The following is a 12,354-nucleotide window of genomic DNA, read 5'->3' on the forward strand; positions in this document are numbered from 1 at the left end:
ATATTTGTCCATTTCTTAGCAATTTATCTCCAAGTGAAACTTGTGATGGAGGAACATTGTGAAACAAAGCAACAAATAGACTCATAAATGTTTGGATGTAGCAAGAGTTCATATATACACAGTAATAGACGAATGTTCTGAGAGTAAGAAGTAGTCCGGTTTAAATTAGAGCTGCCTGAACAGGATAAAAACTAAAGAAAATGACTACTTGAAAGTTGAAAACAGACATGTCATCTTGAACCAAAAATCAAAAGCTTGAGTATTTCTGAGACATAATTGATTAAAGTCATATATAGCGTATTTTTTATAAGTTCAGACTAACTAAAATTAAAAAGATCTTTCTATTTCTTTTATTTCTTTATATAAAGATACATGTAGGACTTTCCTGTAGATTACACAATTTAAATCTATCACGTTTTAAAGATATTAGAAATTTAAAACAATAACCGATTTATTTACCGACTCCGGATTTAATTAACAGACACAGTTTAAAAGCATTTTCACTATGGAAACATGAGTTATTCATGTTCAAAATCGGTGAAAATTTTAATTTGAACGTAAATAATATATATCATGTTTATCTACACTTAATCTCGTATTTTTATTTTTTAGCTCAGACATCTCTGGTTGTGAGCAAGTTTTGTGATGAGTATTAAAATATGACCATATCAAAAGTTATGGCATTCAAAATTGAAGGCCCATAGAAAATTTTTAAGACTTCTGAATCATGTGACCTTGACCTTACACAAACAATCATGTCAAAGAATATTGACTGAACTTTTAATCACAAGCAACGTTTGTGCCTAGTATCATCTAAAATATCTCCAAAGTTATTACCAAGGCAAGAATTTTGCACATCTAAAATCTGGCCTTAACTATCTCCATATTGCCCTGTATTAGGATCTGACATGCATATATTCACAAGCAACCTTTGTCTCAAGAATCAGTTTCTTTAAAGTTGAGGCTAGTACAATAATGTAGAATTTTAGTATCCTGTGCCCCTGACCTTGGATCATTTTAATTTTTTTTTTAAAAATACTTTTAACATTTTATTTAATGAAAGTGAATTTAATTTACCACACCTACACTGGATTCCAGGCTTCATAAAGCTCCTTACAAACAAAGATATATTGCAGGGTCCAGTAAATGCTTTACAAAGCCCCTACCCTTACTCCTCACGAAAATATTAGCAATTGTGAAGGAGAAACTTCAGACACACTGTACTACAGCATATTCAAGAAGTGATGTAAATCAGATGTGGATTCTCAATTTTCATGGACAGCTTAAAACTTCCAGTTTCATGGGGATATACATGTAATTTTTTGTGCGAACATATGTTATGAAACTTGTATAGTCATAGATCAATACCCATGGAGGTTGTAAAATTTGAAGAACTACCCTAAACTGAATTTTTTAAGAGTTAAATTTTTAACTTGAATTACATCCTAATTATATCCTTTGAGTTATACAAGTTAAGGTCAGGCGAATATCTGAATTTGTATCTCTGTAACGTACCATATACACATATAAATCTAATTATTTTGTACCAAATACACTTATAAATCTAATTATTTTGTACCACATACACATATAAATCTAATTATTTTATATCAAATACACTTCTAATTCTAATTATTTTGTACCAAATACACTTATAAATCTAATTATTTTGTACCACATACACATATAAATCTAATTATTTTATATCAAATACACTTCTAATTCTAATTATTTTGTACCAAATACACTTATAAATCTAATTATTTTGTACCACATACACATATAAATCTAATTATTTTATATCAAATACACTTATAAATCTAATTATTTTGTACCACATACACATATAAATCTAATTATTTTATATCAAATACACTTCTAATTCTAATTATTTTGTACCAAATACACTTATAAATCTAATTATTTTGTACCACATACACATATAAATCTAATTATTTTATATCAAATACACTTATAAATCTAATTATTTTGTACCACATACACATATAAATCTAATTATTTTATATCAAATACACTTATAAATCTAATTATTTTGTACCACATACACATATAAATCTAATTATTTTATATCAAATACACTTCTAATTCTAATTATTTTGTACCAAATACACTTCTAATTCTAATTATTTTGTACCACATACACATATAAATCTAATTATTTTATATCAAATACACTTCTAATTCTAATTATTTTGTGATTTCTAAACTTTTTTTCAAAGAATATAAACACAAAGATTGTGATATCAACACTTCAAGTAATATCCAATGGGATTACTATAGTATATAGGAAATAATTTCCTTTTGTATCCAGCACAAATGCTTGGTAATGCATCTCAATTTCTTTGTGAGGAAACTTGTTGAAGTAGCAATATCAAATTCAAAAATTCTTGGGAAAAAAATATATATTATTGAGGAACGTCTCGTCTGACCTTAAAAACTCCACTATATAAACCAACCTTGGACCGCGTGATGATTTTCATAGACATCGAAGCAGCTTTATAGAGATTAACACGTGCTCCAAGAGCCAAAAACGAGGGAGGTTAACTGCTTTTTTTGCCCCCTCTTTGAGGATGACATGAAGTAAAATGTCATATAATTTTAATCAAATCATATGATGACTCTTGTTTCACAATAAGAATCCAATTTAAGTGACGCAAACAAAAAGGGCACAAGAAGGTCATAAACATGATTAATATCCGTATGTCCCTTTTTTCTTCTTAACTGATTTTTAAGAGTATTTTTGTTCCAGGAAATAAAAAAAGCACATTCTAGCCTAACTGCCAAATCAATCAGTTTATCCAAAAGTATCATGCAGATTTCCTTTGTATGAAAATCAGATGCAAGTGTTAGTGCTCTGAATAGAAATGGAAAAAGAATACAAATAAAAAATTATAGAATACAAGTAATAAATATACAATACAAATGAAAATTTATACAATACAAATGGACAATTATAGAATACAAATAAAAACTATACAATATAAATAAAAAATATACAATCCAAATGGAAAATTAAAGAATACAAATGGGAAATTAAAGAATACAATGGAAAATTATAGAATACAAATAAAAATTATGCGATACAAAAAATTATACAATACAAATGGAAAATTATACAATACAAATGGAAAATTATTATAAAATACAAATAAAAATTATACAATACAAATGGTAAATTATACAATATAGATGGAAAATTACAGAATACAAATGAAAAAGAGGCCTGAAAAAGATCGAATATTGCAACATTTGACATGCCATATCTTTGGTTTTAATTTCTTGTTTGAACATCGTGTTTTGAAGAATATGTAGTCATAGATCAATGGTCATTAAGGTTGTAACTTTGTAGGTAAGAAGTACCCATGGGTGATATCCTCGAAAAGTGAACCCCCAATACAATAAAGATTCCACAAAAAGAAACTTTGATAGAAGTTTTCTACTTCATAGTTATATCCTCCTATACTGAGATTTGGTCCTTCATTTTAACAGATTTGAACCCCACCCCCAACTCCACCCCAACACACACAGATCCTTGCGGCTGTCTAACTGAATTGATCTTATTTTAGTTTAACTAAAAAGTGTACATACAACGGACGGCGAACGATGATTTTGCTATAAATACTTGCTTAATTCCACGTGTCACACGGTTGCTGGTAGATACATATTAGAGTTCATCTAACTATTGGTTTCCTTAAAGCAGGCTACGTTTATAACTTGACAGGAATGCGTTTCTACTATCACGACGCAAGTGAAGTGCTAATTGCTTTCTAACAAACGTTTTGCCATTCTTTTCATTGTGAAGCTATGGATCTACACGTTTGGAGCTTACTGTGACCCAAGTAAGTATATGGGTTTTCTTTCTTTCCTTTTTTTTTGGGGGGGGGGGGGGCTTGATCTATAAGATTATAGACTATAAGTCTATAAGATCTATAAGATTATAAGGCAGGGTCACTTTTATATGGGGTAAAGACTGTGTATCCAAACAAAGCAAAAATGGTGTGTTTTTTTTTCCAACCAAGACTGCATTGGAATTGTAAATACTTATTTGAAGAATAATTGCAAAGGATTGGCATGGTTTTTTTTTCAAGGTACCTTCACGTAAATTCTAAACTCCTTGAAAATGTAAAAATTCAATTCTTTGCATAAAATTCTTGAGATTCAGCTTAGAAGTATTTATTATGAAAAAAACTGAACCTGTGTTCGGGTCTACTATCTTTTCCACTTAAGGTCTCGGATTGATGGCAAACTGACGACTAAACTTTATGATAAACGTGAGGCTTCAACTTTTCTGTCGTCAACTTCCCTTATTAATGTACCAACAAAACAATTATCACCTGCATATGGAGTTTATGTCTCCCAGTTCATTCAATACACAAGAGCATGTTCTATGCAAACAATTTCTAAAACGAGGCAGGCTATTGATAAATAAGTTGATGATATGAGGATATCAAAATTCTCGTTTAAAGTCAGCATTTCACAAATTCTATGGTTGATACAATGACCTTGTTTGCAAATACAATTTGGCGTTAATTAAGTCGAGTGATGACTGACGTATTTCATACAAATTGTAAGTCCATTATTTTCACACTGAAATGTTTACGGATTTTTTCGCTTACCCGATCATAACAGGGAACACACGGCGGGTGTGACCGGTTGACAGGGAATGCTTACTTCTCCATGGCATCTGATTCCACCTCTGTTTTTAGAGGTCCGTGTTGACTCTACTCATAATTTGTATTGTTTAAACGAAATATCTTTACATTTCATTGAACATCCTTTATCATGCTATAAATACTCATATAAATACTATTATAAATACATAGGATACTTAAAATCCTAATATTACCTCTTTTGATTCAGAAAAAAAATGTTTAAGTTTTACTTGTTTGAAAAAATTGCATTAATATATTGTCAAAATGTCTACAAAATACGACAAAAGAAATTTTTTTAAATATTAAAGCAAACCCATCATAAAATTCCAATTATTTCGCGCCTAGTGTAAGAAAATTAATTTCAAGACTTCTCTCATACTTCGGAAGGACAGCGCTGCTAGTATGAGGTCAAAGGCCTATCATGGTGGTAACATATAAGTACAATACGTTGTTCCGTGGAAGTTCCAACGGATATAAATGGAAATAAACTGAATAATATGTTGCGTATTGATTAGAAATATATGCACGCCAAACTTTTTTTCCAAATCAAATGTCAGAATTTGCTATGACAACGAGCATAAACAAGAGATTCTTCATTCGTTCTTTATTTTCGCTGTGGTCTGTTTCTATCTAACCTGTATGTCGTCCTCGTCACTTTAACCATCTGCGCCTTATTAATTAGAGGTTCAGAGTCTACTTCTGTTTCCTCTTCGTCGCCTGCATGGCGTACATGTAGTAGTTAAAGTGTTTGCTCTAGACTCGCGAAGTAAGGAGTTGATCGTTACGTCGCGGGTTTGAATCCCACTGCGGGACGTGGAGAATGGTCCCTCTGATGAGACCGTATAAATTGAAGTCGCAGTAGGTGTTGGCACGAAAAAGATCCTTCACTGCTCAATGGCCCTAATGTTGGGTACAGGTCCAAATTTTCGGGCCTCTATCGGCAAGTGGGGCGTCTCCAAATGAGTAAAAAATTCTCAAGAGGGACGTTAAACAACAAACAAACGATTAAACAAACAAAAATCTTCGTCGGACATCGCATCTTGCATATTTGAGGGCATCTGTGCCATATATGTCAAATGATGTTACTCATGAATTTCTTTTACTCCTATTTTTGTTATTAAGATTTGTCATCCTTGGGATTACCCTGTAAGAACCAAGCCAGTAGCTTGAAAATAACATGTTTTGAATTGCAAGAAAATATACGTGGCAACCTGACTCTAAATTCTCCCAAGGAACTTTATCCCAAAATCTGTACAGCAACATCAATCTTTATTGATTGCTCTTCTATGTCTGGTGAGCTTTCCATGTTTTCTTTGTAGGTACTAATTATGAAATGTATTGATTTGAGAATCTCAGATAGTGCCAAGTGTTGTTAACACAATTTTTCCTAAAATTAAGTTAGAAAGCAGTCCATTTTCTCTCTAGAAGCATAGTACGTATATGGTAAGTGGTTACTCCTATCTGAGTTATAGTTATTTACCTAAGAATTTGATTAACATTGTTACTAATGTCTACTTCGGCAGTCCCATCACTCTGTGGGGGTAAGAAATGGTCGCCAGTATTTCCTTATTTAAAGCAACTGACATGTTCAAAGACAACATTTTGAACCTATCCTTGACCAAAGTGAGTTATTGATGGCACATTGAACCGGACAATCACTTCTCTATCAAGAAGTATCAAGAGGTCGATGTTGTATCTGAAACTAAACACCCTGAACCAACGTGTAAACTGATCACATGACTTTTGAACTTGGGGAATATATAACGTACCACAGATGTAATGCTCGAAGTTCTTGAGGATGTGGTCAACTGCACGTAACTCTTTGAAAGAAACACAGTACACGTAGTAGTTACACTTACTTAGAGTTCCACTTGTTATGCCGTAAGCCTTTCTTGTTCGTTATTCTTCTGGCTACATCTAAAATACCTGACTTGGATCAGCTGTGTCCAAACGGAAGAAGTTTAGAGGGGTGTCTGTGAGAGTATTGGTCAGACTATGTCTTGGTATTTCAGTTGCTTTGACCGAATAATGGCGCAGCCTTTCTATGTCAGGGTAGGCATTTGTATATATACTTGTAAAAAAATCTTTGATGAATCGTCGGAAACATAATCATAATACATGTGTATCTCAGTTGTATTGGGCGGAAGTGGTGACTGATCTACTGGAACTATCATGTCAGGATTGGTAATCACGCCTTCTTATGACGCCACATGTCCAAGGTATATATTAAGCTACAAACTTTCCTTGGTTTTATTTTGCTGTGTTACATTAAAAGTTTAAATCTGAAGTTTAAAGATAGATACATATATAAGTATAAATTTCAGATTTAAACTCTTAATGTAAAAATATACATAAATGCAATGGTGCAACATTAGTGGACGGGTATAACATTGGAAATATAAGCTTTGGGTAATTTTATCTATGTGCACAAAAATAAATCCTTGGTGTGAATATTCAATGAACATTAGTAAAAAATAGAAAATTACTTTAAAACGGAAATAATCTGGTATACTGATTCGCATTAATATCCACATTCACAGCAACCTTAACCTATAAAAGGTCACAACCTGTGGTAAAAATGGTCTTTTTTGTCTTCCTGTTCCAATTGTATTTCCTGGAATCCTGAGCAGAAATATATGTATATAATTTTTGGCATTCGAGATTCTCTCCCTGGGCTTGGTCTCTCTGATGTAGCCTTTTCTTTCTAAATTTCATTTCAAAGTATCCATTTAAAAGCGTTTTCAAACACTTCTCAGGTTTGCCAACATTTGCCAATATGTTTTGTCGATCACAAAATGCTGGGTAGACATACCATTATAGTCCTGCCATCACAATATCTGTCATTCAATGAAAGCAAATATGGCAATGGCGCAACATAAACAGTGGTACATGTACATATGTATATACTAATTGGAATTTGAGTGCCTGGTAATCTACGTACTCACAAAGAAATCTTGAACATTTATTGCACATTAGTTATATAAAATTATTGTTTAGTAAACAAAAAAAGCCACACAGATGGTTAATTACTTGATTCACATAGTTGGTAGATATTCGTATTTACTGCGATCATATACTGGAAGAGATTATATCCTATGGCAGAACCTTTCGCATGTTTCCTGATCAGAAATATAGAGAAGAAATAGACAAGCTACCATTTATTGATCCAGTGACTCATCTATTCCTCCAGGAGGAAATACACCTTCATTGTGCTGCCTTTTACCTGGCGAAAGTCAATGAGGTGGTTTGGAATGTGTTAGTATTCAGTAGCATGAAATATTCCGACCATGATCTTTTTGGAAGGTTTGATCACACTTCTTTCCTTCAGTAACATAAAAGGTGCCAGTCATGATCTTTTTTGAAGGTTTTATCACACTTCTTTCATTCAGTAGCATAAAAGATGTGACCATGATATTTTTTTTGAAGGTTTGATCACACTTCTTTCATTCAGTAGAATAAAAGATGCCAAACACGATCTCTTTTTTTTTTTTGAAGGTTTGATCATACCTTTTTTCAATGGCATAAAAGATGCCAACCACGATCTTTTTGGTAAGTTTGAATACACTTCTTTCATTCAGTAGCATAAAAGATGCCGAGCATGATCTTTTAAGAGGGTTTGATCACACTTCTTTCATTCAGTAGTATAAAAGATGCCGAACATGATCTTTTTGGAGGGTTTGATCACACTTCTTTCATTCAGTAGCAAGAAAGATGCCAACCATGATCTAATTTGAAGGTTTGATCACATCTCTTTCATTCAGTAGCAAAAAAGATGTCGAGCATGAACTTTTTTTGAAGGTTTGATCACTTCATTCGGTAGCATGAAAGATGTCGAGCAAGATCTTTCTGAGAAGGTTTTATCGCACTTCTTTTATTTAGTAGTATAAAAGATACGGACCATGATCTTTTTTGAATGTTTAATCACACTTCTTTCATTCAGTAGCATAAAAGATGCCGAACATGATCTTTTTGGAGGTTTTGGTTACACTTCCTCCATTCAGTAGCATGAAAGATGCCGACCATGATCTTTTTGGAGGGTTTGATTGCACTTCTTTCATTCAGTAGCATAGAAGATGCCGACCATGATATTTTTTTAAGGTTTGATCACACTTCTTTCAATCAGTAGCATAAAATATGCCAACCATGATCTTTTGTTGAAGATTTGATCACATTCCCTTCAGTCAGTAGTATAACAGATACGGAATTTTTTTTTTGAGGGGGGGGGGGTTGTTGTTGTTGTTGATCACACTTGTTTCATTCAGTAGCATAAAAAATGCAGACCATGATTTTTTTTAATTGAAGGTTTGATCACACCTCTTTTATTCTGCAGCATAAAAGATCATGAACATGATCTTTTTTTTAATGTTTGATCACATTTCTTTCATTCAGTAGCATGAAAGATGCCGAGCCTGATCTTTTTGGAGGAATTGATCAAGCTTCTTTGATTCAGTTGCATAAAAGATGCCGAATATGATCTTTTTGGAGGGTTTAATCACACTTCTTTCATTCAGAAGCATAAAAGATGCCGAGCATGATATTTTTTTTGAATATTTGATCACATTAAGTCAAATGCTGACTGACTTTTTTCATACTTATTGTTAGGCCATTATTTACACACTGAATATTAATTGTCGACGGATTTTTCCGTTTTTTTTTTCGATCATGACAAGGAGCACACGGCGGATGTGACCGATCGGCAGGGGATGCTCACTGCTCCATGGCATCTGATCCCACCTTTGATGTCTTAGATGTCCGTGTTTGCTCTGCTACTATTTTATAATGTTTAATGGACTTTTGAGCTCGAATAGTGTTCGTTATCTCCACATATTTCATTCTTACATTCAGTAGCATAAAAGATGCCGAACATGATCTTTTTTGAAGGTTTGATCACACTCCGGAGTGTCAATTCTGACTCCATTCTGAATGGAGTTTCAGTTCGTCAATATCCTCTGAAACAGCTTTACTTGTCCACGTTTGTCAGTCCTTTTCCCTTTATAGCCTTTGAAAAGAAACCTGGTGTATTTTGGGCTTCATTTTCGGCCTTCTTGACAATTGCTTTGAGTCTTCATTGGCTTATCAACAAGTCAGGTCTAAATTTGTCTGACTTCTCCTCCTGATGCTCAACAATTCTGATTTCAGGTTTGTAAAATGGTTGTTCCTTGGTACATGTTTAACTTCAGTTTACTCTTGTAAGCTACAGTTAACCGCACCTTAGTCTGTTAACTATTTTTTATTATGTATCTTACTCTAGCTATTTTTTACCAAGTGTTAGTACTTTTGTAAGATTTTGGTTCCAACATGATGAACTACTGATCAATTTCAAGTTGATCAAGTATCTATTTTGTCAAAATTATGACACTAAAAACAAAACAAAACAAAAAATGATGGCTTTTTGTCACTAGTTTCTGTTTCATTAAGGTGTCGTGCGTCATTCGTAAACTTTGGAAAATTTAGCTTCTGTGAAACGACGCTACCCACTTCTGCTACTTGTTGATTAATGGATTTATGATTAAAGGGTAAAAAACAAATTACATAGATTGCAACCAGAATTGGTACAGATACCGTATAGATTCAGCTGAAAACCAATAAATTACAGGCGTAATAAATCAGGAATATATGGAACTCTGAGAATTGCATCTGGATTTAACAGATTCTGGTTAAATCAATTTCTCAGAAATGATGCTAGTTAAAGTCTCCTGAAAAACAAGCACGAAACTTTATTCAATATATAAATGCATTTGCGGACACACACACAAGGTGGTGTACCACAGCCATAACGTCCGTAAAAATAAGAAAGTAAACGTTAAGCTTGTCCTTTTCCAAAGAAGAACAAATATCAGAGTAAGAGATAAATTTTTACATACACTTTCAATAGTGCTATTAAACTGGGATCTTAGATAAATATTTTCATTATCTTTTCAGCTTCCTCATATCAGGTTTACATAGTTTCTAAATACTAACAGATCGCACATAATTCTATCTAGATTTTTACTACAAACATATAGATCTTTTAATACCTTTTCCCAGATGTTTTTCTTAGTTTTCACAATGTACAAAAGGTTCACTTTTCTTTAGGCAGAAATGTTTGAGCTGGTTCGCATATTTCTGTAAATACGTAGAGGGTGCTAACTAGTATTTGTAGTGAATTACTTAATATATCTCGATTTAGCATAAGTACATGTAAATTGTCCCTGATAAACGAAGAACTGTAAACAAGTTTGAAGAAAATATTCCTTTTTCAAGCACTTAAGTAGTTTCGTGCAAAACGAAAATTACACGCCACGTCAGTTATTTCCATATAAGGTTTCAATACAATATTTTGTTATTTATCAGAAATATTGACTAGCTGATAACTAAGAAAATTAGCTGTTCATACTTAATTTTAAAGTCGGCAGGTTTGTTTTGATACAGAAAAAAAAATCACAAAAGAAAGATGCGGTTCTGCAATCGACTGAAGCTTATTTTTGAGGAAGAAAAATATGATATGCCAGAGCAACATGAAGGAAATTGTCTGTGATGCGTTTATATATTATTTTGACGTGAAGCAGTCACCCATCCAAGGTAGTTGCAGAACTGTAGCGTAATGGTTTTATATTTTAGTCTTTGACCATAACCCTACAGATCCAGTAATGCAAATACGAAATGTACGGCGCAAGATTTTCTGTACAGTTCAGGGATGTATTTCTCCATTTTCCAGCATTAAACATTTTATTCTCTAATTCTAGACAAATTCTATTACCAACCTATATATTTTATTCAACTCCTGACCCTTTATAGTCGTCTCTACAGACCAATAAACTCGCTTGTTTTGAATTTTCCGACAAAACATTCAAAACAAGAGAGTTTATGGTCTGTAGAGACGACTATAAAGGGTTAAGAGGTGGATTAAATATACTGGTTGGTAAAAGGACATGCCTAGAATAAGGGAATGAAAGGTATTTTGATGGTCCAATGCTGGAAAATGGAGAAATACATCCCTAAAGTGCGCAGAAAATCTTGCTCCGTATTTGCATAACGGGAACTGTAGTGTTATGGTCAAAAACTAAAACATAAAACCATAACGCTACAATTCTGCAGCTACCATCCAAGGTCTCGCCGCAGCTTTAAAATCTGTCTTAAATTTAATAGAACTGTACCGCATCACTAGAAAAGCTAGCTCTCTAGTGGATGACAGAAGTATCAAAATAATCAACTCACTCAGTCTCTTGAATTTAAATTTTCCCCGGATTTGCTGCATTTGGGACAGTCCCGACTTGGTGGTTTTCCTAATCTTCTATTTGAAAATTCTAATTCCGTAATACTAATCATGAAGGCAATTTGAATTTTTCAAAAGTTTAGAGTTTTTGGTTTGGTTACGGTTGATCACAGCATTTTGTTTCGTTGTTTATCTGTGAAAATGAAGAGTCTTGTCATATTTCTTAATGAAAAAATTTATGTACTCCTCCAGATGAATTGCTGAAGTTAATTTTTTTCTCAGTGGCAGTATGTACAAAAGGACTTCCCGCTTCTTTCCACGGAGGCCATCGAGTATGCCCGAGACTGAGAGCAGACGAGAATTGCACAGTACGTTGGAGAAACTGGACCATAGTATAGGTAACTGCATAAGCACTTAATAATATGCTTTCTTTGTCTACACACGAAAGGCCCTGCCTCTTGACATGTAGTTTGCAAAAAACAAATT

At 33.2% G+C, this 12,354-nt stretch overlaps 1 protein-coding gene across 1 annotated transcript in view; it reads left to right on the forward strand.

Annotated features, from left to right (window-relative positions):
• LOC133172631 (uncharacterized) overlaps nt 1–12,354 on the forward strand; it is a 33,698-nt gene that overhangs the window by 14,135 nt on the left and 7,209 nt on the right. The gene's annotated exons all lie outside the window — the stretch shown is intronic.

Source organism: Saccostrea echinata, unplaced genomic scaffold (genome assembly GCF_033153115.1).
Source record: "Saccostrea echinata isolate AGI-Se365-2 ecotype Australia unplaced genomic scaffold, CSIRO_AGI_Sech_v1 ptg000054l, whole genome shotgun sequence".
NCBI classification, from domain to species: domain Eukaryota; kingdom Metazoa; phylum Mollusca; class Bivalvia; order Ostreida; family Ostreidae; genus Saccostrea; species Saccostrea echinata.